The sequence below is a fragment of the Paramisgurnus dabryanus genome, chromosome 20 (genome assembly GCF_030506205.2).
Source record: "Paramisgurnus dabryanus chromosome 20, PD_genome_1.1, whole genome shotgun sequence".
NCBI classification, from domain to species: Eukaryota; Metazoa; Chordata; class Actinopteri; order Cypriniformes; family Cobitidae; genus Paramisgurnus; species Paramisgurnus dabryanus.
Window position 1 is genome coordinate 26,580,445 of NC_133356.1, and position 26,335 is coordinate 26,606,779.

The window sequence follows — 26,335 nt, forward strand, 5'->3', positions numbered from 1 at the left end:
AAAACTTACAATAATTTATTCCCATCTAGAGACATGATTGAACAAAACTATTGCAGCAAATCACTTTCCTCTAATTTCAGTTGTAGGTCAGTGGTAAGAAGTTAGGCTCAGAAACAAAATCATGTAATTTCTGAAACAGTGACCAAAATATGGTGTTTTTATTTGTGGGAAGGAATTTCTAAGAATTTCTAGAAATCCAGTTAGGGCATTGTTCATCTCTCAAGCCAATTCAAGCCACTTCGGGGGCGAGAGTTTGTATAATTCACCCTACGCCATTTTGGTGGAAAGGTGGTAGCCAAGCCGCAGAATGTTGGTGGCCAGCTATGCTATTCTTTTAGCAGGAAAGTAAAAAACTACAACAACATCCTGAGGTTTGCAAGAAAAGTTTATAGCCAGTCTAGCCAAAGAAAAAAAATCACATTAGAGACTGCAAAAACTGACCATGAGAGATTTACTGTCAAACAAATGTGTCATTTATAGAAAGCACACCACATCTTTCCCTTGAAAATGTAATTTACCTTTGGACACTCAACATTTCAAGTACAGTGCTTAAAGTAATCCCTTCACATTGAGTGTCTGCAGTGTACAAATGTTAGATCGGGCCTCAGACCTACACTCTGGGCTTCTTCATTATGTGAAGTAAATCAGTTTCTCCTTAGCGATGGGGAGACATAAGGGAGTTTCTGTTGATTCAAGGTTTGTTTACTCTGGCTGAAGTTCTGAGCCTCCGAATGCTCCGAGCCATTCAACGTGGATGCCAGTGCATTCATGTGAAGAGCAACCTTCAGATTCCTGCAAGCTTTTCGATCTCAGTTCTGTCCTGATTAATTCTCTCTCTCTCTGAGTAATGGGATGGTCTTGACTGAAACAAACACATTAGTCATTAGTCATGCTGTCGAGAGCTCTCGTTTCGTCCGGTCACGGACCAGATACCTTCAGAAGTGCTCTTTGGACTAACATGGTGACTTTGATTGATAAGAAGGTAATTCCAAGACATTGCTGTCTCTGAAATACTGTGCATTATTTCTGTCTCACCCATAAAGATTCATCTTGACAGTAAACACACCGTTCATTGTTCCTGCCCAGTGTTCCATGCCAATGGGGACAATGGCGGACTTTTAGGAGTCGTATATAAAGCATGCTTCTGCTCTGCTGTTGATGACATAAGCAGGTGCAGCGGTAAGCTATCATGTTTCATCAGTAATCATTAACCACCTAATGCTGCCTCATGCCAGCATGAGCCGGCCAGACTATCTCTCTCTCTCTCTCTCTCTCTCTCTCTCTCTCTCTTGCTCATTCCCTGACACACTCTCATTCTCTCTCCTTTCTCCTGGGTTTGATCTAATCGTCCGGTAATCACACCTTACATAACACACAGGCTTCTTTTGTTACTTTTGACTAATGATTCTGACATGCAATGACAGCTATGCTGCACACCTTTAAACACTGCAGGTGTATGAATGTGTATGTGTGTAAACACTTTTGATTATTAATGTGTACACACACTTCTTGACACCTTCAGTCATGGGATTGACCTAATATTAATATTAAAATCACTGTGATCCATAAATCAACTGCTAAAATTGAGTGTTCCAATATGGAAAAAAATCTCTGGCCAAAAATATATACTAAATCGTTTTGTAGAAACTAAAGCCTAGTTAGATATGTTTTTGAATTTGAAGATATATTTAATTTTAAGTTTTATATATTAACATATATTTCAAAATGACACCCTAGAATATGAAAACCCTGTGATTTTCAAACAAATTATTTTTTTGTTCAACCGGTTTTTATAAAATGTCTTGTATTCTATTGTAGGGTTTTGGTTCATGATTTGCCATTTTGATTTGAAGTTATTTTTCTGTAGTGATTTTGTTGTAGTGTTTTGCTGTAATGTTTAACTGCTGTGTTTAGTTGTAGTGTTTAGCTGTAGTGTTTTGCTGTAGTGTTTAGCTGTAGTGTTTGCTGTAGTGTTTAGTTCTAGTGTTTAGTTCTAGTGTTTTGCTGTAGTGATTTTATTGTAGTGTTTAGTTGTAGTGTTTTGCTGTAGTGTTTAGCTGTAATGTTTGCTTTAGTGTTTAGTTGTAGTGTTTTGCTCTAGTGATTTTACTGTAGTGTTTAGTTGTAGTGTTTAGCAGTACTGTTTTGCTGTAGTGTTTGGGTGTAGTGTTTAGTTCTAGTGTTTAGTTGTAGTGTTTTGCTGTAGTGATTTTATTGTAGTGTTTAGTTGTAGTGTTTTGCTGTAGTTATTTTGCTGTAGTGTTAAACTGTTGTAGTTTGCTGTAGTGTTTTGCTGTAGTGTTTAGTTCTAGTGTTTTGCTGAAGTGATTTTACTGTAGTGTTTAGTTGTAGTCTTTAGCTGTAGTGTTTAGCTGTAGTGTTTTACTGAGTGATTTTACTGTAGTGTTTAGCTGTAGTGTTTAGCTGTACTGTTTAGTTGTAGTATTTAGCTGTAGTGTTTTGCTGTAGTGATTTTACTGTAGTGTTTAGCTGTAGTGTTTTGCTGTACTGTTTAGTTCTAGTGTTAAGTTGTAGTGTTTTGCTGTAGTGATTTTATTGTAGTGTTTAGTTGTAGTGTTTAGCTGTAGTCTTTTGCTGTATTTATTTTGCTGTAGTGTTTAGCTGTAGTGTTTTGCTGTAGTGATTTTACTGTAGTGTTTAGTTGTAGTGTTTTGCTGTAGTGTTTAGTTGTAGTATTTAGCTGTAGTGTTTTGCTGTAGTGATTTTACTGTAGTGTTTAGCTGTAGTGTTTTGCTGTAGTGTTTAGTTCTAGTGTTAAGTTGTAGTGTTTTGCTGTAGTGATTTTATTGTAGTGTTTAGTTGTAGTGTTTAGCTGTAGTCTTTTGCTGTATTTATTTTGCTGTAGTGTTTAGCTGTAGTGTTTTGCTGTAGTGATTTTACTGTAGTGTTTAGTTGTAGTGTTTTGCTGTAGTGTTTAGTTGTAGTATTTAGCTGTAGTGTTTTGCTGTAGTGATTTTACTGTAGTGTTTAGCTGTAGTGTTTTGCTGTAGTGTTTAGTTCTAGTGTTAAGTTGTAGTGTTTTGCTGTAGTGATTTTATTGTAGTGTTTAGTTGTAGTGTTTAGCTGTAGTCTTTTGCTGTATTTATTTTGCTGTAGTGTTTAGCTGTAGTGTTTTGGTGTAGTGATTTTACTGTAGTGTTTAGTTGTAGTGTTTTGCTGTAGTGTTTAGCTGTAGTGTTTGCTGTAGTGTTTAGTTGTAGTGTTTTGTTGTAGTGATTTTATTGTAGTGTTTAGTTGTAGTGTTTAGCTGTACTGTTTAGTTGTAGTATTTAGCTGTAGTGTTTTGCTGTAGTGATTTTACTGTAGTGTTTAGCTGTAGTGTTTTGCTATAGTGTTTAGTTCTAGTGTTAAGTTGTAGTGTTTTGCTGTAGTGATTTTATTGTAGTGTTTAGTTGTAGTGTTTAGCTGTAGTCTTTTAGCCTAGAAATCTAGACGCACCCTAGCGGCCGCAAAATATATTTGCTGCCAGGGTTTAGTCTAGGCACTCACAATACACTTAACCGGTCCAAAAACCAAAATTTGGTCAGGCCAATCACATCGTGTGTAGCGTCTGTGGGGCGGGCTTAACATGATGATGACAGAGCTGCAACGGTTCCTACTTGAAAACAGAGAATGGCTGCTGCTGCTGGCGAACAGCTATCTTTTGAAGCGGCTTTGGCCGCGACTCTGGAGGACTTAGACTTATGTTTTTCTTTAAGAGAAGAGCAAATAAACCCTACTGAAGTCCTTTTTAAGCAAGAAAGATGTGTTTGGAGTTTTGCCGACTGGTTACGGTAACTACGTCACCTTCTTCGTTGCTCTGATCCGTCATAGCGCTATCCTATTGCGTGCAGAGGCATTTTGAGGGACAACCTTATATCCCGCCCCTTGCATTGAGCCGTTTGTGTGAAGAGTTGCCAGACCTTACATCTTGATGTTGGTCTGGCTAACCAGGCTAGTAGTCTTTTGCTGTATTTATTTTGCTGTAGTGTTTAGCCGTAGTGTTTTGCTGTAGTGATTTTACTGTAGTGTTTAGTTGTAGTGTTTTGCTGTAGTGTTTAGTTGTAGTGTTTTGTTGTAGTGATTTTATTGTAGTGTTTAGTTGTAGTGTTTAGCTGTAGTGTTTTGCTGTAGTGTTTTGTTTTAGTGTTTAGTTGTAGTTATTTTGCTGTAGTGTTTAGCTGTTGTGGTTTGCTGTAGTGTTTTGCCGTAGTGTTTAGTTCTAGTGTTTTGCTGTAGTAATTTTACTGTAGTGTTTAGTTGTAGTCTTTAGCTGTAGTGTTTTGCTGTAGTGTTTTGCTGTAGTGTTTTACTGTAGTGATTTTACTGTAGTGTTTTTAGCTGTAGTGTTTTCCTGTAATGTTTAGCTGTACTGTTTAGCTGTAGTGATTTTGCTGTAGTGTTTAGCTGTGGTGATTTTTCCTGTACTGTTTTGCTGTAGGGTTTTGCTGTGGTGATTTTGCTGTAGTGATTTTGCTGTAGGGTTTTGCTGTGGTGATTTTGCTGTAGTGTTTTTTGCTGTAGTGATTTTGCTGTAGTGTTTTTGCTGTAGTGATTTGCTGTGGTTAATTGTGCTTTAGTTTTTAGCTGTAGTGTTTTGCTTGCTATAGTGTTTTGCCGTAGTTTTTTTGTTGCAGTGATTTCTGTTGTGATTTTGCTGTATTGTTTTGCTGTAGTGATTTTTCTGTATTGTTTTGCTGTAGTGTTTTTGTTGTAGTTTTTGTTGCATTTTTTTGCTGTAACGATTTTGCCGTAGTGTTTTGTCTTAGTGTTTAGATTTCTTATATATTATACTGTAGGGAAAAAGAAAGGTTTTTAGTCCTCACTCTGAGTGTCCGAGTTCTTTCACCCTAATGCACTAAGAGTAAGTAAATAAGAAAGGGCTCTTAGTCTACGTCTGCCACTTAGCCCTTCACTAAACCAGCTTTAAGCTGCCAAAACATTCCTATCAAATTGAACAAAACGGGTAATTACCTGTGACAAGTACCTTCCCACATCTCTCCTTTCTTTATCTTCTCCCATTTCTGCCTTTGATGGATGCTTGGCCTCCTTTAGAGGGTTACGTAAGAGAGAGAAGCCGGAGAACAAGCAGCTTGTGCAAACAGGCATGTACGCAGCGGCAGATATGACCTGCAGTCTGACCAAAGCCAAACCACACTTCCTTCAAACTCACCAGGAAAGGAGAAACTGATCTGGAGTCTGCTTTAAAAAAGCCAGTGTCATGTTTGAGGTCCACAGACAGTTTGGGGTGATTGATTACCAGCCCATTTCACAAGAGAGCTTCACTGAGCGATAAGGAGATGTCAAAAGAGAATAAAAGTTACAGAGTAATGAAAAAGTATATAGTTTTATCAGTTTTTTAGACTGTTCTCAAGATTATTGGAACTTTGATTCATTCTAATCCATTTACAGCAATGTTTCACCTCAGGATGACAACTTATTAACCTCACCTTTATCTTAAACTAGTATAGGATTAATTAAATGTGACCCTGTCTGCAAAATCTAATTATGAGATTAGGATCAACAAAGTTAGATTTCAATTATTGATTTCATTCTTTGATAGGACCTTACTCAGTCAATATTAAAGATATCAAGGTAATAATTTCGCTGAATGCTCGAACCCTATTTATTTAAATATAAACAAATACACGGGATGGGGGATAATTATAATTTTGTAATGGACTAAACGTTTCAATTCCAATTTAATTTCGACCCCCAATGGCAGTGCCCTTGACCATGGAGATGGGTGCACACATCGCGCCATTTCAGTACCCCAAACCCCCTCCTTTCATTGTATACCAGGCACCATGTGGCCATCAGCGTATCCACAGCGACACACTGGTGAAAGTTGAGCACTCCAAAGCAATAACATCAATCACGTTTACAGGTCTAACGGACGCGGCAGGATGGCTGTGTGTGCTTGTGCACGCTTACATGCAGACACACTCCCCAAACTGTGAGCATGTGGCTTGGCCCATATTTGGTTCCCTGAGTGGCACTCAGCCGAGTTACAAATCTCAGCTGAGAGTGAAGCTCAGCTGCTCTGATCTCTACATCCTTCACTTCCATCTCGGTGTGTTTATGTACACAATGGCAGGAAAAAGCTTAGTGTGACAATGTCAGGGATGGGTGAGGCTCACCATTACAGCCTGCTTACTGTATGTGTGAACACGTAACTCTTTTGTGATATATTTGAAATATATAAAATAAATTCTGATGTGTTCAGCTTGTCCGCGTTGCTGTTTAATGGCTCACAATGTTTTGTTTTTGTGTCTGTGTTTTTTTATTAGGAAAGAATGAGTCAAAAGTCTTGTGTAACTCACCTCAGACCGCATCGAAACCTCAAAACATCATTACAAAATACACACTGACTCACTGACCCTTCATTGTTATCCAGCTCTCTCTTTCATTTCCTTTCCAACCATCACCTTTGCTCTGGTGTTCCTTTGTGACTTTAAATGTGAGTTTTTACACTATCTCCAAGCACATCTTGAGGTGTCCTGAGAGAGGTTGTCCACTTTTATGTTTGTGTCTTCTCTTTCCTGTGCTGGTCTTAAAGAACAATAGGAGGAACCACAGAGGCAAAGGTTCTCCAAAACAAGCCTCTGACCTTCTCTCTTACTGAACTGGAGAGGGTCGTGAAGGCCAGTGGACAGCAGGAAGAGCAGGTTCCTGTTCAGACTGACTTCTACATGCAGACCCCTTAAATCAGAGAAGAGAGGAGGTCATCGTCTTTTTTTGAAAGCAGTCTTCCCTGTTTCCCTTCTATTCGGTTCCCAGTCATAGTGACTCTGCACAGGTAATTGTTTCTCATGCTATGTTTACATAACAACAACGTAGTAAAACACTGAAACTTTTAATCATTGCATTTAAAAAATGTTGACACAACAATGCGGTCAACAAGATCATGGATCTGCAAAGAGGATTAAAAATGCTATTTCCTGTGTGTCAGGCCTGTAGTTGGCGATGTAACTTTGTTAAGTAGCATGACATCCCTTCACACATATGCATTCTTCTTCAGAGCAACAAATACAACCAGTCAAGATGGCAAAAGCATCCTGCAATTTCATTTGGACAGATGATGAGGTAGGTTTATTACTACAAGTGACCCTCGATACCACCATTGTTGTTTTGGTTATACTCGCGCATGCCTATAGACTGAATTAAAGGTCCTCTGTTTAGGTTTTTAGCGGCATCTAGCAGTTAGTAAATTGCAACCAACGGCTCAGCCCACAGCTTACCCCTTCCTTTTGAAATGCATAGAAAAGCTACGGTATCCTCCATAGGACAAACACGTCATCGTCTGAGACAACATAGTGACAAAACGCACTCTTTGGCCCAATCCCATTTCTCTGTCTTACCCCTTACCCCTACGTTCACGTAAGAGTAAGGCCCAATTGGGATAGCCCTTTCGCTCTCGTGAACGTGCAAAACTAAGGGGTAGGGGTAAGGGGTAAGACAGAGAAATGGGATTGGGCCAAAGAGTGCGTTTTGTCACTATGTTGTCTCAGACGATGACGTGTTTGTCCTATGGAGGACAATCCCCGCAAGCCTTTTTTTAAATTGCCCATCAGCATTTTTTGTGATTTCACAAAATGCCTTGAAGGATTTATTCTATAAATATATGTTATACAAATATATCAAATGAAAGAACAGACCCTCTGCTTTCAAACAAACCAACAAACGGAGAAAAAAAAGTTTAATCCTATCTTGATTTGTTCTCTTTTTATAACCTCTTTAATATGGGTAGGTTTCTCAAAAATACCAAATTCTGAGCAAAAAAGCTCAAATATTTTTGTAAAGAACTTTTGTTAGTGATCAGATTCAGAACGATAATTAAAACATACACGGAGTTTAAAATTAATTAAATAAATTTTTGCTTCAGTTTTTATAAATTGGGGAAGAGGCCATCTAATGGATGATAACAGAATTACAGATTACCGTAAAAACTCATCAGGAAAGCATCACTGGCAGGGAAATGTTTTCTCTTAATTGACAAGAAAACTTGTCAATGGCAGGGAAATAGTTAAAACAAATAGTCTATTTAGGCTAGTGTAGATACATGACGGCGACTTCCATGCAGAGGTGTATACTACTTAAGTATTTTAGTTATATTTTCCAAGCATCTGTGCTTTATCAGAGTGCTTGTCTTGGGAAAAAATTTACTTTACTAAAAAAATTTTCACTACATTCTAAAGCATAGAATCATGCTGTGTATTCCTTTTATATTGCATATTAAAATTTATTTAATGCCTAATTACATAAAAAATGCGTACTTTTACTTTCTTGAGTAAAGGTACAAAAGTTCTTTTTACTTAAGTAAAAAAAAAATACTAGATGTTTAATGTACTTAAATATTAAATATAAACCAAAAACTTGAAATTATGAAATGTAGTGTTGTAAAAATTATGATAATATGATTTGGAATGTATGTTTTCTAAAGAAAATACGAATGCTTGAAAATGTACTTTTATGTAGAAAGTAAAAATACTTGTACTATACAACTCTGCTTCCATGTAAGGAGAACCGCGGTGTATGTAGATAAAAACTTGCATAAGACTCAGCCCAAAGCTATAATCCACTCTAAACTACTTCATAATGTTTATCAATAAAAGAAGTGATGTGAAGTATTGAGGTAGTTTTTGATGTCGGTGCCTGTTTGTTTTTGCCTTGTGGTTGACAGGTTTAGACAAACATCCTATTGATCTTTGGTGCTGGTATTTCCGTTGAACTGAAATTTTGCAGGTTTTTATTTACATTTATTCATTCAGCAGAGACTTTTATCCAAAGCGCAAAGTGACTTAGGGCGCACTCACATTATCCCAACCAAACCAAACCATGCCTGGGCGCGATTGCCACCCCTCCCTACTCCCCCAGGTGCACGCACTCACACTGTACTTCTTATCGATCCGAGTCCGGGCGCGCTTTCGTCATTAAGATGCGATTGTTTTGAAAAAGCAGGAAGTAAAGCGCTCTCTTAACACTGGAACCCACCGTAATGATAAGTCTGTGTTTTTTATTCGGAGTCGTTTGGTGCGCGATTACAGACAGCCCTCTCACATGTCATCATATTGCTTAGTTGATCTGTCACGTGCGCAGCTCGGACATTCATGTAACCCCGCTGCGCGCATCAAAAGGTTTTTACGGAGGCAGATGAACGTGAGTGGTCGCGCAACTGACGTCTTCACCTTTTGAATCGCGCTCAGGCACGATTGCGCTCACACCACAGCCTTCCGCGCCTGAGCCCAAGTGAACCGCGCTCCGGCCCACCTCTGCAACCCGGCCGCGGCGCGATTAAACAATCCGCGCCCGGGCGCGGAACGAAGCGATCACACTAGTCAAACAAACCAGGCTTTGGGGGTCAAACGCGCCCGAGCGCGGTTTGGTTTGGATAATGTGAGTGCGCCCTTACAGTGCATTACCAGGTATACATTTTTAGCTATACGTGTCTATCCTGGGTTCAAACCCATGACCTTTTGTGCTGCTAGCACAATCACAATCACTGAGCTATATCAAAGCAACTTTTTACTAATGGCAGTAGAAAGGTAATTGTTTTTGCAAGATTCAGTGACACCAGTGAAAAACCGAATGTTTGAGCGTGATTTGATGCTTTGTTGTAAGCATTCAGGCATTCTCCATCATACATATTGTGAGGGATGTAAACCTTCAGGATTGAGTTAAGGTAACAGGATGGCGTTCCAGAGATGGTCCAATGGTGGCTAGCATGTTTTTTTCTGATATTGCTGGTTGTCTAAGAAAATCTTACTGGTAAGGCTAGTTAGGAAGAGTTTATGGCTGCAGAACACTACTCCAAGAGTGTGAGAAAAGATTTTAAGATACTAGCTTGACCTCGGCTGGAGAGCATTTGAAATCCTCCCTCTCCCTTCATTTTACATGCGTGCACCGCAAAACAAAGAATTCATTTTTAATTTGACAACAAAACGACTTTGACGGGCAGACGGCAGGGCGCAGGTCTTGGCTCTGTGGGCAGCTCATAGGAGATCTGATGAATGACAGGCCTTTTAAACAGCCCAGATTAGCACTTATCTCTATGAGCTCTACCTGGAGCTCCGATCTTGACCGCCCATAACCCTGTATGCTCAATACCAAACCATTCATAAGCTCTACGTCCTCTGAATAAACTCAGATGCTCCAGCGTTACCAAATCAGCACCCTGCCAGCCTCCGAAAATGTTACCCCCGTGGTTAGCTCTGAAATGCAACTGTCTTTTCACCGATAAAGACATTCATTTTCACCAATAGAAGCGCAGTGGAATTTTGATGTGTTGCTTCTCTTGTCTTTCTGAAAAAAGCGCGGGACAGGCTCAAAGGGAAAGCACCCTGGTAAGAGCTCCTCAGGCTTTTCTCTCAAGGAGGACCCTGAGAGGGAACAGGGGTTCTACTTGTTCGGCCACTTGCTGGGCACATTGAGAGGTTCACAATACCAGAAGCCAGTTCATTACAGTAAAGGGAGGGCCGGCCTGAAACAGAGGGGCCGCGAAGGAGAGCTTCTTTCTCTGGACTCCAATAGAGGCATCTGCAATCTGCCACACTACAGTCAGCCTCTACTCCATCTTGCCATTGACAGCTAACTGTTCCATAAACAAGGACAAATCCTGCATGAATTCCACAGCGCCTGGCAGACGTTGCTCCCTCTCCCTGGCCTTTTCACAATTTTGCTCACTCTCTCTCCCTCATTTTCCCTCCCTCGACCGTCCTTTGTTGTGGGGATCTCTGAAAGGCTGTTTTTCCCTCGTTTTTCGTACTAGCCTTCTGTCCATCTTTCAATTATCTCTCTCTCTCTCTCTCTGATCTCTTTCGTTCCACAAGAGGGAACAAAACTCAATGGTTGCGCGCTAACGAACAGCATTCCAATAAAGGCTCTTTTGCATGGCTGTTGAATAAAACTGGGATTACAGCCATCCTTAGGGCCCCTGACACACACAACCTCCACAAATCAGCACACGGATACACGTACGTTTGCCTTGATTTACTGACCTTTTCCAATAGGACACATAAGCACAGAAGAGGAGTTAATGTGGGCAGCTGCAAGGCTGAATCCGAGAGAGAGATGCCACCCAACCTGACAACACAACGAAACAAATCCGTTTCGGTTAGCAACAGATGCTAGCCGCTATTGGGCCCGCTTTGACGTCAGGTGGTGATCGCAGATAAATTGAATAATTAAGAAGGTTATATCATTTGTGAAGAATACAGGCCTGGCGTCAGGGGGCGGCTTGGGGGGGGCTTAGCCTGCCCTGCGATGGTATCAATTCTTTCCATCCAGCGGCAGACTTTGGCTCCGCCCCATCTTTTAGTCTTCGTTTTACTGTCTTTTCAAGTTCATTCAGAATATTTTACGGCCAAGGCACAGAGTAGAGCAAACATCAAAGGTGAGAAGTGCAGGACTTTAAGTTGAGAGATATGTGATTGCTTTACACCCATTGGAACTGACACTGTGCCCCCACCCCGTGCAGGAGTCATAGCCCCCCCCCCCCCCCATGTTCAAATGTTCTGGTGCCGGGATTGGAAGAATAGGATGCACTTTCACTGATTAATGTTTTGCTCACAATGTAGCCAATTTATTATTAATTATGAGATCTTGTTTACTTTAAATTGACTAAAGCTTCTACATCTCTCACTGGACTGTTGTTGATATGTTGTAAAAACGAGAGTTAGCTAAAGTTTTAAAGATATAACAACACAGGATTAACGAATCTAGACACATTAATTTTGGCTACATAAAAATTAATTGTGGTTATCTCAGAGTATCTCAAAGATGATATCTCAAAGAACTCAAAGAGTTGCAATTTAACATGATATCAGTGCAGTACACTCGCAAAAATAAGAATTTTCCTGTTATAAAATCCACACTTACTGGCAGATTTAGGGATAAAGTATGAAGGGGAATTTTTTCAAACAACTACAGAAATGACTCGGATCATTTCACACATTATTTCAAACCGTCTTGAACTGAAAATAAACCCAGTATCAGGTATTACAATAGGGAATGTACCTTTTTAAATATTTCAATTTTAAGAAAAAAAAAACTTAACTTCTGAATCTATTTTTAGATCTTTGCTGATATATTTTTATATATTCCAAAAGTGCATTACACCATGAACACATTTTATAATATTTCAATTTAAACAAGTACATGTACAGTATAATGATACGAAAGATGCTAATGTAAACCTATTATATAAAAACACACATACATACAATAAACAGATATGTGAAAAGTTATTTTGAACCACCTGTTTTCCTTTCTTTGCCTTAGCGTGGTTGGAACTGCTTTGGAAACAGCTAAGGAGTCAAATCACAGCCCTTGGTTACATGGTGTTGTTTCAAGGGCACCACAGGCCCCTGCCACACGTACACACACTGGCCCCCTTAAACCCAGGCAATCACTCATGCAAGACCAGGGTGCTCTTATGTACACATCTGCCATGCTGGGCAGTGTGGGCAGAGAGACAGACAGAAAGAATAGGAGAGGGCATTGGTTTTAGGAGGCCGGGCAGATGCCTGCTAATACTGCAGTGGCTACCATGGCAATAGCCTACAGTGTTTACTGCCCCCCAGTAGAGGACTCAGGCCCCATCCCCTCCTCCTTGTCTTTCTCTATTTTCCTGTCCTTCTAATGTAAATGACTGGCCATGTAAAAAAGGAGGGAGATGTTTTTGTGCTCCTTGTTTTTCTCTTTCTCTCTGGACGTGTGTAGGTTGAAATATGTGGGTGCATGTATGCGGGTGTGTGGAGGGTCAGGTTTAGGGTGACAGTCTTTTGGAAAGAGCTTTCGCTTTAAAGGTTTTGTCTAGATTGTCCCTGTGCCTATAAAAGAGTTAGGAGCTAAAAACATACTATACACGAATGCAGAGAAGAATGTTTAAGAAAACACATATTACCTAAAGGAGACGTACTGTATATACCACCAAAGAAACGTACAAAAAAATATTGTTTTTAAACAGGTTTCCTAAAGAATTTTCTTGTCTGCCAATAGTCCACAAATAAGTCCCGCCGTAAAACTAAACACAATCTAACTTTTTTACGAGGTGTCTAATTTGTATAAATTGTTTATCCACATTTGTATGCTTCAGTATGGTTTGAATTTCAGGCAATTCAAATAAAAGGTTGCAGTTGCAATACTGCAATGGTCACTTGAAGAGCGTAAAAGTCACATGATCATTCTTTAAATATGGCACAGTATGTTTGTATGTTTGGTTGGAGGACAAAGCTTTTGAGGTTTTGAGTCGCTCTCGCTGTATTTTGATGCCATCCGCATGTTGGTTTGCGTAGCACCATAGAAGGACCAGCCCGTCGCCATGGTTTTTGGAATTACTTAAGACAACAACATTACGTTTAGTTTGGTTGATCTAAACGCCATAATTTTGCAATCGTTTTTTGTCAACATTTAGAAAATAACGCTAAAGTTGCAAATCAATAAATCAATAAAGTTGGAAACACACTTACTGTTACATATTTTAAGGAAATCATCCTTTAAATGACTTACCGTATTTTTTGGACTATAAGTCGCACTTTTTTCATAGTTTGGCGGGTCCTTGAACTTCTAGTCAGGTGCGACTTATACGTCAAAATTATTTCATATGAACCAAGAGAAACCATTACTGTCTACAGCCGCGAGAATCCGCTCTATGATGCTCCTGAATATATGTAGTTCAATGGATTCAGTGATGTGGAATGACTTCGAGACCTTTTTGAACTTGATTTGGCTTGTCGTGTTAATTTAGCCTATTCAGCCTTTCAGACTATATTGTTTATCGTGTAAATAACTGTTTATGTTACTTTAACATGTACGGACATCTATTAAGCCTGCTGTTTTGCTAATAGTAATCAATACACCAAAAAAACCCCATGGTTAATACACTTTTACCACACATATTAAGCCCTTTTCACACAGAGATTACAGAAAATAAACGGAAAATGCGCCAGGGACCTGTCCGGGACCGTGGTATTTGGTTCATTGACACAGGCAATGATTTTGTGGAATCTATACGTGCATTCACACACATACCGTAAAGATCCTGTGAAGAAACCTGACGTATCTTTCCATAGCGTTTAAAGTTTGCTAATTATCTGTGATTTCTCTCTCTAGAAACCACGCACATGCATTTTAGTTTATAACAAGATTATAAAGAGCGCGTGATGCCTTTTCTACATGCTGGTGAATGATCTTGTTGTAAAGGTTTGTTTAAATCCTTGTGTCAAAGAGCTGAACCATTACTTCTGGTTGCAATGACATGCGCGTCCTTACTAGGGCACGACCCTTACGGCATTGTTTCTGCGTCTTGTTCACACAGAATGCTTTCCGTGAATGTTACACCAGTGTTACTAGGTCCATTTTACGGGAGCGATCCCAGAACATTTACGGGACATGTTTACAAATTGACTGGGACCAAAGTGATGTGTGAAAAAGGTTTTACAGTAATGAACCGTAAGGGCACAATAGAATTACCCTCAAATAAAATACCGACCTTGACCTAATTTTGTCAAATGAAAGATGCTGACCTCCTACTGTAGGTCAATATAATCTTGGATTACCCTTGGACAACATTTTTGTAGAAAGACCCTAACCGTAACTTATTTCCAAAATCATAGAAAATGAAAATGAATAACAATGGTGAAGGACCTTCCCATGGTTACAGTACCACATTTTCAATAAAATGTGTAAAACTTTTGTTCATTTTGGTTGTGTATTTCATAGACTGTAAAAAAAGATGGACAATGCCTGTTCGCTCTCTTCCATTGGTGAAAAGTGAAGCGACCAGTGTCTTGAGTCTGCGCAGTAGCGATTTTGGGACCAGTCCTGCGCAGTAGTGAGCAGAAAGTAAAACCGCGAAATCAAGGCCTCGCTCTCGCAGAATGCGCATATCACAGCTGTCAATTTATAGCATTAAATAACTAGCTAAAAACAAACTTATTTTAAAAACAAACACTTTAATTTACATCAGCGTGATAAAAACGACAGTAAATGACAGAAACCAGCTTCGGAAAAAAGATAATTGAAGTGTAATTAAATTGTTTAGTTACACTAAACAAGTCCTATTGTATAGCATGGGGGAGGTGGGTTTATATATAGTAGGACCAGTCACTGGGGTGTGATCGAGACGTTTTAGTTTCACTTTTTAGGGTGGCACGCTTGGTTAATTTACACAACACTTGGACTTTTAGGGGCCTGAAAACGCAATCTTTTGAAAACATGTTTCAAAGTGCACATTTTTGTAAACAACACTGTCTGCATGACAAAAACGCATTTTGTGAAAACTATGACATCATGTGCATTACATGTTCAGACATCGTGCGACATCGCCAACTACTGGCCTGGCATGCATGACACAGTATTACTAGTTGATAAGTTGAACAGGAAATGTTTTGACAATCTTGTTGTTGATTGGAATGTTGTCCCAGAATTAACAATGATGTAAACTCAGGAAGATTTCTCACTTTGCAAAACGTCTTTTGGAAGAGACAGAGACAGACAGTAAGATGAAAGAAGAATGACAAAGTGAGAACATTTTGATATTTCTTCACCAACTTCCCTTTCCCTTTCCTCCAAACCTGCACAGCTCTTGACTGAAGTGAGCCAGCGTGACAGTATCATCCTCGCCATAACCACAAATGTTTGATATTCAGAATGATACAGAACGTGTGTGTAGATTAAACATTTCCTGACACATGTTTTCCTTTTCTGAGAAATGAAAGGTGATGGTTAAGAGGATTGGCCCACAGAAGGCGACTGTAAACTTGCTTTGGTGTGGTTGCTCTTTAAACCTGATTAGAAAAAAAGTTTGACATTTCTCAGAATAGGAATTGTAATATATCAAAGTGGAGAGATCTGCATGAAAATCAAAGAATGTCTTTATTTATGAGATGCTGAAATGATCCAACTTTAAAGGTGTTGGCAGCATAAACAATAAATATCATTAATAATAAGTGGGGTGAAAGAGGATTTTACAGAATACAGATACACTGAAGTTTGGACACATTTTGGATGTGTACCATGCTATTCTTCACATTCATAACATATATATCAAAAGTACCATCATATAAACAGCTGAAAAACAACTTGAACCTCTCTAGCGTTTTTTTTTTCAGAATGTATGGATGTGCATGTATGTTGGCATCTGTGGGGATGTATTATAAACCATATGTCTTAAAAAGCAGGTGTAAGGTGTCTGTGCATGTCATGGTTGGATCCATACAAAGCTGGGTTTCAGGGGGACCCAACACACCCATCTGCCCAGCTGTGCCTCTCTTTATCTCTACTTCCGAAGGCCATCAAGCAGCTTTTCCATGGTCTTCACCCTAAATCCTTATCCTAACACACGTACACCTTTCACCCACCCTGACCCATACATTATAGGCCCATATCCTCTGCTCACTGCTGCATCAAAGCCAAGCACATTACAAAACTGACGATCCTTCACTTTAAGACAGGAGGAAGCTTAGAGCCGGATCTTTTGTCATGTCACTGTTCTCTTTAAAGAGCCATTCTTGAGCGAGCCTACCTATCTCATTCATTTAGGGCTCGTAAAGGGAGATTGTTGAGTTTATAAAAGGCTGCTTAGGCTGGGAAGCATTGTGTGGAGGTGCCGTAAAAATCGATATGCCTGCTGAACAGGACAATAGAGGACTCTGTGGGTCCTTGGCGGGGAATTGTGGGGAGGACAAGGAACAAAGGTGTTTGGGTGCGAGGGAAAGTAATTGTGTTATAGGCAGAAGATTGTAAGATAAATGGGGGAGATAAGAACCAAAGCTTTGCAAAAGAACTTCAACAGCAATTCAAAAATCAATCAGCAATAATTTGCATGTAATTGCTGATGTTTGCTATGACAAACATCCCTATTACTATAGTTTACACTTTAAGTTTGTTTGGATTTGAACTAAACCTTTTAATCCCTAAAATGGGATAATAATAATAAGTTTTGGCTGTTTGAAACGGGACAAGAGCATTTTTGGAGTCTAGAAAGCACAAACTTTTGACAACATCTTTCAAAATGCGTGATTTTAAAAAGGCATGCTGTTATTTCTGCGTACACAAATCTATGCTTTCGGTCAACTAATTCATCATACATCCAAACGATACTACTCCAAACTCTTTTTTTGTCTAACCTGCATGTAAGCACTTTTTATACTTTACTACTGTTTTGCATTATTTTAAAATTAGTCAGTCGTGCTTGTGCCACAGTCAAAGTAGGGAATGTGAAGTTAATAATTAATGGTGGCAGGGGCCGATGAAAACCTGCAAGAAGAAGTGTAAGTAATATGACAATGAATGCATGGGTTGAAGTGTATAAAGATAGGGGTCAGATATTGATAGGCTAGATGTTTTTGTGGGCATCTCAGGTTTGTTTTTAGAATTGATCTTTTTGGCACCTGGAAGCCTTGTCTGAGAGATTTCTTGCTGCATAGAGACACCAACTCTTCACAACGGCAACTGCCATAGTTTAATATACCCACACACACAAACAACCTCAAAGTAAGAAGTTCAGCTCTGCAACAAAGCCGATTGACACCTTTACTGTCACCCGAGCGGTTCATTACACCTATGTGTGATGATTACAAAGAAAGCAAATAGGACAAGGTGTTCTGATGTTATCTAACTCTCACCCTCTCACCCCACCATCAGACCTGTGGGTTGTTCAGTCTGTGTTTGTCAGAAGATCTGTAGCTTGTGGTTCACATCATATGCTGTGCAGAGTTGAACTTTGAAGAGGTTTCGGCATGTCGTCTTGACAAGGATGGTTCCCTTAGCAGTTTCTTAAAGAATGTGAGAAATCTCGATTGCCTTTATGACACAACCGGGCATCTTCTGCACATTCACAGAAGTGTTCTTTCCATCAATGATATTTCGGGTACGTGGTAAACTGATAAGCTGGTTCGGAGAATGAAGTGACAAATGTTTAACTAATAACCATCTTCACATTATTAAAAGAAAAGATTGGGGCTTGCTTGTGCAAAAATCTACTAAATTCAATCCTTTCCCAACAAGCCACACAATTTAAGAGTTTTATAGGTGAGCTACGTTTAACATAGGCATGTTTACTAGGGGTGTGATGATTTATCGCGTTCCCCATTAAAAACACCTGCCTAAAATCGATTCTGAATCGCAAGGCTCCGATTCTGTGTTCCATGCACAGCTTGTGCGTGTACAACGGCTCTGTCCCTGCTGAAAAAAACAGCATATGTTGTGTTTTGGTGCAGGTTTGTGCCAGCTAAACCAGCATAAAACCAGCATAGACCAGCATAATTCCCATGCTGGTTTGATGCTGTTTTTTTCAGCAGGGGTGATCAGTAGGAAGTCCTTATCAATCTAAAATCACTACGAGTTTGAGTCGTTTATAATGTGGATTTAACTCTTTCACCGCCATTGACGAGATTTTCAGTCTTTCCGCAATACCGCTATTATCCACCAGGAGGCGCCCTTTCGCAACTTTTTAAACCCGGAAGTATTGCCCTATGGCAAGTGGCTGCATGTCCGTGTCTGTTTTAAAGATCGCTCTGAATGGGATCTCTATGAAAAGTCCGTCACAAAAATGGAATTATCTCAGCTTTTGCTCAAAATGTGGTGTTTTTGCAGAAACCTACCCATATTCAAAAGCTGATTACAAAAGAACCACTGAAGGTAGGATGAAACGTTTTTGTTTGTTTGTTTGAAAGCAGAGGGTCTGTTCTTTCATTTGGTATATTGTATGTTTATATATTTAAAGAAGAACATTTTCTGGAAGGCATTAAACTTTGGTGAAAATCATGAAAAACGCTGGCGCTGGCGGGCAACTTTTTTTTAAAAACGCTGGCGATGAAAGAGTTAAAAAAGCAACATTCATCAAACACAATCATTCAAAATATTTTTATTATCATGAAAATACCTGAAACAATCTCAAGAACAGCGATATAAAAATCCCTTTACACATTTCCTGGAATAGCATTTGTAATGCTACTTCTTCTGTGGCACAAATAACATTTCTACACGAGAGCGCCCTCTGGCTTTTGGATGTGGCAGCATTTCACTGTAATTCATTCAAATTCATTCATTGAGAAAACGCGCATTTGCACGATTAATCGGCACTGCCCTAATGTTTACATGATATTGTACAAAAAAATACTGTTTATGACAGTGGGGTTATAAAATAAACTTAATTCAAGTTTCACTCTAATTCATTTAGCTTAATACAAGTTAATTTTTATTATCCCACTGGCAGATAAAATTGTCAAAATTTGTACCCCCGCTGTCACTAGAGCACTAACGTTTCAAAAAGTAAAGCTTTGCACCTAAAAAGTTCATATCAGTACCTCAAAGGTACCAAATTTACACTTATCTGTAGCTAATGGTACACATTAGGACCCATTTAAAGGGCACTGCCCCAGTGACAGCTGTGGTACATATTTTGACAATTTTTTTCTAATAGTGCAGATATTTTAACCATAAACTCACTTGATTTTCACTTCATATTCAAGTTTTGCATTTTAAACAGCAGTTTAATTGATCAAATATTTGTGTATTTTAGGACCAAATGTGAGGCAGTTGCTATGTGCCAGGTTTAGTTGCTGCTGACCATGTAGTGTTCCAGATGTGTTATATTAATATTTTTACATTTGTAGGCAGTAGGGTGGTTCACATTGCTTTCACATTTCTTTTCACACTAATCTGAATAACTCAGGCTCTGTTTACTCCAGGTTGAAAGTTAGATTTCTGTTTACATCAAACGCTTCCTTTTGAGTTTTTTCACAAACCACAAACAATAGGTTACTTCTGGCAGTGTGTGTGTGTGTGTGTGCATGTGTGTGCTGGCAGAAAGCAACGTGGTGTCTGGGCTGTGTTGCCCCACTTACATGTGTGAGGTTAACCTCTGACCCTGAAATACAGCCTAGCAGATAGCACAAAGCAAGGCTGTGCACTTACCTGTCAAACACGCCGTCCAGGACATCACATTGTGTAAACAGAGCAGAGAGTGAGACAAGCCTTGAAATACACACACAGAGACCTTTTTGACTATGTATTCGACAGGTTTTGCTAATTTTAAAGACCTTTTGACAAGTGAGGAAATGCAGAAAGCTGCGTAACACTGATTTCATTGAGTAGACAGACACAAAGAAAGTTGTAAAGTTTTAAGATTAAATACAGAATAAATAGCATTTAGGCTCTTTCTGATATTGGAACAATAGCAGTGTCATTGTATAATCTGATAAACTTTACCTTTAGTCGTATACAGTGTGAATTTGAGAGGAACTGAAAGCAGGTGACCTAGTGTCAGAGAATGCTGTACATTGTCATTGTGCATATTGCAAAACATCTCGTATGATGTTATACTACCGCTTTCTATTCACACGTACTAAGTATATGCACAGTGCAACGCGCAAATATGTGTATGCTTGTAAATATATGCGCTGGTATACAAGTGTGTTTTTACAAGAGGAAGCCGGTGTGGTTGCTGTATTGCCACGTGTGTCGTCGAGCCGAGAAACCTCAATGTGCGTAAATGATATCAGGTGCACACCAACTTCACTGATGTGTACAGATGAGAATGCAGATAAACCGTTGCACACACAATAACACATTCAGTGGATGTGCAAGCTTTTTGCAGCGGCTAGAGATACAGAGTTTAGCGTTTGTGCGTTTCCTGCCGCAGGTCTTCTGAAGTACACCCATGAACCTTCCAGCATCGGCCGTGTCCGAAATTATTACAGACATGCATGGAAAGATTGTGTACTGAATGATTGAATATGCTTGCGTAGGTTTAGTGCAAGCGCATGTGTGTTTGTACAAGTACACACAGGCAGTGTCTGCGTGTGCATGCTTGCATTGAAGTGCAAAGAGGCAACAGGGTTAGTGTTACAACAAATTATGCAGGGTTATTGCATTGCTAATTTGTACTACACAATTGCATATTCAAGGTATTTCAACAATTTAGGTCAAGGTATTGAGTTAATTGATGATATATGAGGGCGAACACATGCTGTACTTTAATAGATTGATGCATGTCATCTCATCTTAGTTTAGTTTACTGAATATAAAGCATCCTATAGATTCCTCCGGATGGAATTAAACTCTGTAGCAATGTTTTGATAGCATCACAGTGTTTTTGGTCAAATCCAACTTATAGTTGTCTCTGCTTTTTAAACTGAGATGGGAGAAACTATTTTAACTTCACAAAAATAATGCCCGTCACCCTTAAGTTTACTATTGCATCATAGATCATGACTTTGACTCATAAGGTATGGTAATTATTCCATTATTTATTCATCTTTACCATACAACGTTTGTAACCTACTATTACCTTATGACCTAGTTGATATAATGATACTGCGTTCATTTTTCTCCCTCAGCCCAGCATGTGATCTGTAAAACCCCAGACACTTTGAGTAGGTGGAGCTCAGACATCAGCGGTGGTTTTACTGGGGTCGGGTGAGGGGGGGATGCTGGCATAAAAATGCACCTGTCCCACAGAGAGGGAAATGCTGTTGTGCTTAACCAGAATCACAGTGCCTTTGCTAGATAGGGTCTCTGTTTAACGCTAGTGGTCTGTTGATCCCATTAGTGCCTGAAGCGTGTTAGAAACATAGGAAGGGGGAGATGGGAGTGTCGGGCTCACGGCTTTAAGGCAGCAACTCTGATTCAACTTTACCCGCCATATACAGATGCTATCGCACACTGCTTACCCACACTGTAATAAGCGTGACTCTCATAAGGGTTCAAGAACACAGTTAATCTGATAGGAATGTATGTGCTGCTGCATACAGATAAACATAACAACAGAAGTCTTAAACTACTGACCCCCAGGCCAAGATCGAAATAGTTTTATAAAGACCCCTTAAGCATAACAGTAAACAAGCATAACACCATTTGCAATAGTATGCTAAGGTATCCCAGACAGCAGATGACTTCGGGCCAGATCCGCACTGGATCCCTGTGCGGATCCGGCCCAGAGTCGTCTTATCTCAGGTATGTTAAAGCTATCATGGTATGCATAAATATGTTAAAGGTGACATAGAATGATTGAACGGAGTATTTATCCTTGTTCTGTGATGTGACATGTAGACAAAAATGTTTTTGTTTGGGTCTGTAATGCCTTAGAAGCTTCCTAAAAACCTCTCTCAGATAGTTCAATTAGGGCGGGGTATTTTAAAAAAGTGGTTTTGCACCTATTTGGCTCCCCCTACTGGCTTAACTTGCAATCTCATTACTGATTGGCTGACTTTGCTGCCACTCAAAAAATGTAGCCAATTATTTTAAAGTGGAGGGGCAGGGAGATGCCTGTGATGTCATAAGCATCAGTTTTTCAGATTGGGCCGTTTTCTGGCTGACATTTCTAAAAGAGGAATTTCTATGAGACTGAGATGTTTAGCATGTCTAGCACTTCTTGTATGTTTGTGAATGCGGGTAGACTACCATTATTCAACAAAGACAAGGTAAAAATGTTTTTTCATTCTCTGTCCCCTTTAAATATGTTTGTCTTATTCAAAACACGTATATATTTGAACCTCTGAGTGGAGTGAACAATTTAACATTGACTGAAATGATGTCAAATAAAAAGGTTAAATATTGTGGCATCATTTACTCACTCTTGTGTTGTTCACAACATGAATTTCATTTTCAATAGGAGATAATTTAATGAATATTTTTCAACAGAGTGGCGGTACAACAAACAACATAGTAGACAGCACAAGTGATGTTGCGAGGTGTCATGGCGGCCACAATGGTAATGTGAAATTGATTAAATATCTGGTTGTTTCACCAAAATTGATTGTACTATAACGCTTAATATGTCTGTTGTGGTGACACAAGTCCCACCTTTCATTTAAAGGTGCAATGTGTGACTTTAAGAAGAATCTCCGGACAGAAATGCAATATCATATACATAACTATATTATCAGTGGTGTATAAAGACCTTACATAATTACATACACCACAGATCTCCTTACATGGAAGTCGCTGTCATGTTTCTACAGTAAGCCTAAATGGACAAACTGCTCTACAGAGTGAGTTTCGTCCCTACGCTGTCTCAGACGCCGGCATGTTTGTCCTGTGGTGGCTACCATAGTTTCTCATTGCGTTTCGAAATTAAGGTTGGTTGCAATTCGCACCTTTAAAAGAACCAGTATTCGATCAATAAAGGCTGATGATACTTTGGGGAAGGGTCTCTATACAGAGTTGAGAAAGGAGCATGCTCAGTAGCTATGCAATTTAAGCTTAAAGGGGACATTTCACATGACTTTTTTAAGATGTGAAATAAATGTTTGGTTCTAGCTCAAAATATCATATAGATAATTTATTATAGCATGTTAAAATTGACACTTTGTAGGTGTGAGCAAATGTGTGTCATTTTTGGGTGTGTCCTTTAAAATGCAAATGAGCTGATCTCTGTACTAAATGACTAATTAAGGGGCGGTATTATCTCCTTCTGACATCACAAGGGGAGCCAAATTTCAGTGACCTATTTTTTCGCATGCTTGCAGAGAATGGTTAACCAAAACTAAGTTACTGGGTTGATCTTTTTCAAATTTTTAGGTTGATAGAAGCACTGTGGACCCAATTAATTGTGATTTAGCACACGATTATAGAGGTCTGTCTTTCTCCATTTAAGTAGATAGGACTTTAGTCTTGCACGACTAAAATAGCTGCCCAAAATGGCCGCCTAGTGGCACGACTTCCCTAAACGCACTTTGATTTAAACCACCCAACTGTATAAGTTCAATTTAGATATAGAAATAATCGTAAATTTTGCTTATAAGTTAGCAAATGTGCTTAAAGGAGGGGCTTGATCCTAAGACTTGGCACGCAAGACACCCCAACCTCCCCACACACCATCCTCAGATTACACAATTGAATGAAATGAGGTAAATTAGAGGAGCTGCGATGGAAGAATTTTTGCTAAAGGCAGTTAAAAATGTTTGTAATGATTGACAGCGCAGAAAGATCAGGACCCAAACTTACAACTAGAACTCCATTCTAATAATGACATGAGAATGGGAAAATGGGTGTATTTTTGGTAACACTTTATTTCGATAGTCCACTTTAGACATTTTACTTATTATAAGTAACTTTGCAACTACTTATCATATACCAATCTTTAGAGAATTAGTAAACTGTCTGCTTAATATCTACTAACACTTTATTGTGATGATATCTCAACAGACATTCAACTGTCTATAAGTATCTTTGCATGTGCATGTCAACTTACCCAAACCTCTTCCCCAACCCCAACCCCTACAATCTACTAATACTCTAATGACAGTTAGTTGACGTAGTTGAAGTATTCAACACATACGTTTCATCAATTCACACCTTACGTTCTGTCTCAATAAACATCATGTTGCAATATGAAGTACCTCAGATTTCATAAGAAAAAAGTGTAATTTGAGATTGTCTTAAGTATATACAGTAATTAATACAGAATATAAAAATAAAACAATTCCAGCTGAGTATGTCAGACAGGCTGTGATGACAGTTTGGCACATGTGTGGGTGTACAAGTATGTAAAAAGTTTATGTAACTGTGCATGTATGTACTGTATATAAGTTTGTGTGTGTGTGTGTGTGTGTGTGTGCGTGCAGGGTGTTGTTCGACCTCGAGGACCAGACCCACAGCTGCAGACACCGTAACCCAAGATCCGTCTGGAGGCACCAGTCACCCAATCCACAATCCATCCATCTCTCTCATTCCCTCGCGTTCACCCTCCGACTCTCTGACAGGCTGTGACCTGCATCCATCCCACGCAGCACTCCTCTCCCCCGGGTCACCATCCAGCCCCCTCCTGGTACACTTAATTCTTATGGTAACAAAAACATGCCATGGCCTGCAATGAACTCAACAGCACACACACACACTTACATGTGTGTTTCCCATCGCAAATCTGATCTTCAAGAAGAAATACTCCTGTGTAGTTATTTACAGTTTATGAGATTTTTGGCAGGACTTTAATTTTCCTAAAAGCTCTGCAGATTTCCTCTGAGATAGAATGCCTGTCTTTCACAAAGTTTAATTTTCATTAAATAGTTCAGCTAATCTGATCATGCTTTCATCTACTGATGATAACGTAGTGCCCACAGCGAAACACATTCACGGTTCACCATGTTTAAAGAGCACCTATTGTCCGATTCACGTTTTTACATTTCCTTTGGTGTGTAAGTGTGTATTAGTACATGTTAACGATATGCAAAAGTACAAACTAGTCCAAAGTAAACGATAATGCAAGTTATCATCTCCAACGTAAATCTCTTTTCTTGGACTACAACAAACTCTCTGATTATAGGCAACAGTTTACTTCCAGGGATTGGTGATGTAGACAAGACCGACATTATCATAATTCCTCCCGCTTCGGACTTACAGCATATAAGTTAACTCCTGTTGGCAACCGAATCTTTCAAACATGGTAAGGAGCGTCACATTTCTGGCTGACGTCTGAGGTATGCAGGCCAATCACAACATACAGATTAGCTAGCCAATCAGGGACACAGAGCTTTTCGAATCTGTGCGTTTCAGGAAGAGAGTGAAATCTGGAGCTACAAAAATGTGTTTTTCAACCATAAACCACGCAAACACATTATACCAAATACACAAAATAATGTGGTTTTCTTAGAAGTTAAATAGGTGCTCTTTAAACCCACAGACCTACTTTCTTCCACAATCAGTGCAGAAAACACAAAAGTAGATTTTGTCCGGGTCTGATGATTAGATGAGTAAATCTGACGGGTAGTACAGGTGTTGTTTACCTCCCACAACAAGCCATCTTCTACCCTGACAAGACAGCAGACAACTCAGATTTGCACTGGATCCGGGCCGAAGTCAGCGCATACGGTGCGGATACGGTGCAGATCCGGCCCCGAGTCGTCTGCTGTCTGGATGAGAAAGTCTTGGTACACACTGCATGTCAATCCAGTTTGGTTTTTTTAATTCGGTTTGGTTTTTGTTTTGTTTTGCATTTCTGCATGTATCTGAGAGTCCATTAAAGAAAACACTATAAAGAGGAAGAAATATTGGCACAGCTGAACACAACTACATATTTTGCATAAAGTTACATAAATGTCACATCCTAAAAAAAAAAAAAACTGGAGACACATTCAAAAAGATCACATTTTACTTCAAAACACACACAAATAGGATTTGGATCAAGTTCAATTCTACTTAACGTGTTTTTCAACTGTTCAGACTGTGTGAAGGACTTTTGTGCCTTTCAAAGAGCAAAAGTGAGAGTTTGGAAAGAGAAAATAAAAAGAGACCAAGGTTTAGGTACAGTGAATGTGTGCGTGCGGCTTGCATGTCATTCCCCAAGGTCTATTTTTACCTCTATCTCTAAAACAGGCGTACTGGTCTATGT

General features: G+C 39.4%; 2 long non-coding RNA genes across 3 annotated transcripts; one reads left to right on the forward strand and one right to left on the reverse strand.

Annotated features, from left to right (window-relative positions):
• On the reverse strand, positions 1-5,254 carry LOC135787391 (uncharacterized). The gene is made up of 3 exons (XR_010547060.2): positions 4,975-5,254; positions 1,036-1,152; positions 1-862 (listed from the first exon to the last, which is right to left on the reverse strand). It is a non-coding gene; the product is annotated as an uncharacterized lncRNA (long non-coding RNA).
• LOC135787392 (uncharacterized) lies at positions 843-25,115 on the forward strand. Of its 2 annotated transcripts, XR_010547061.2 has the most exons (6): positions 843-982; positions 1,087-1,179; positions 6,291-6,460; positions 6,560-6,799; positions 7,022-7,086; positions 24,573-25,115. It is a non-coding gene; the product is annotated as an uncharacterized lncRNA (long non-coding RNA). The 2 variants fall into 2 exon arrangements; XR_010547062.2 differs by lacking the exons at positions 7,022-7,086; positions 24,573-25,115 and adding an exon at positions 22,648-22,719.
• The last annotated feature ends 1,220 nt before the right edge of the window (positions 25,116-26,335 follow it).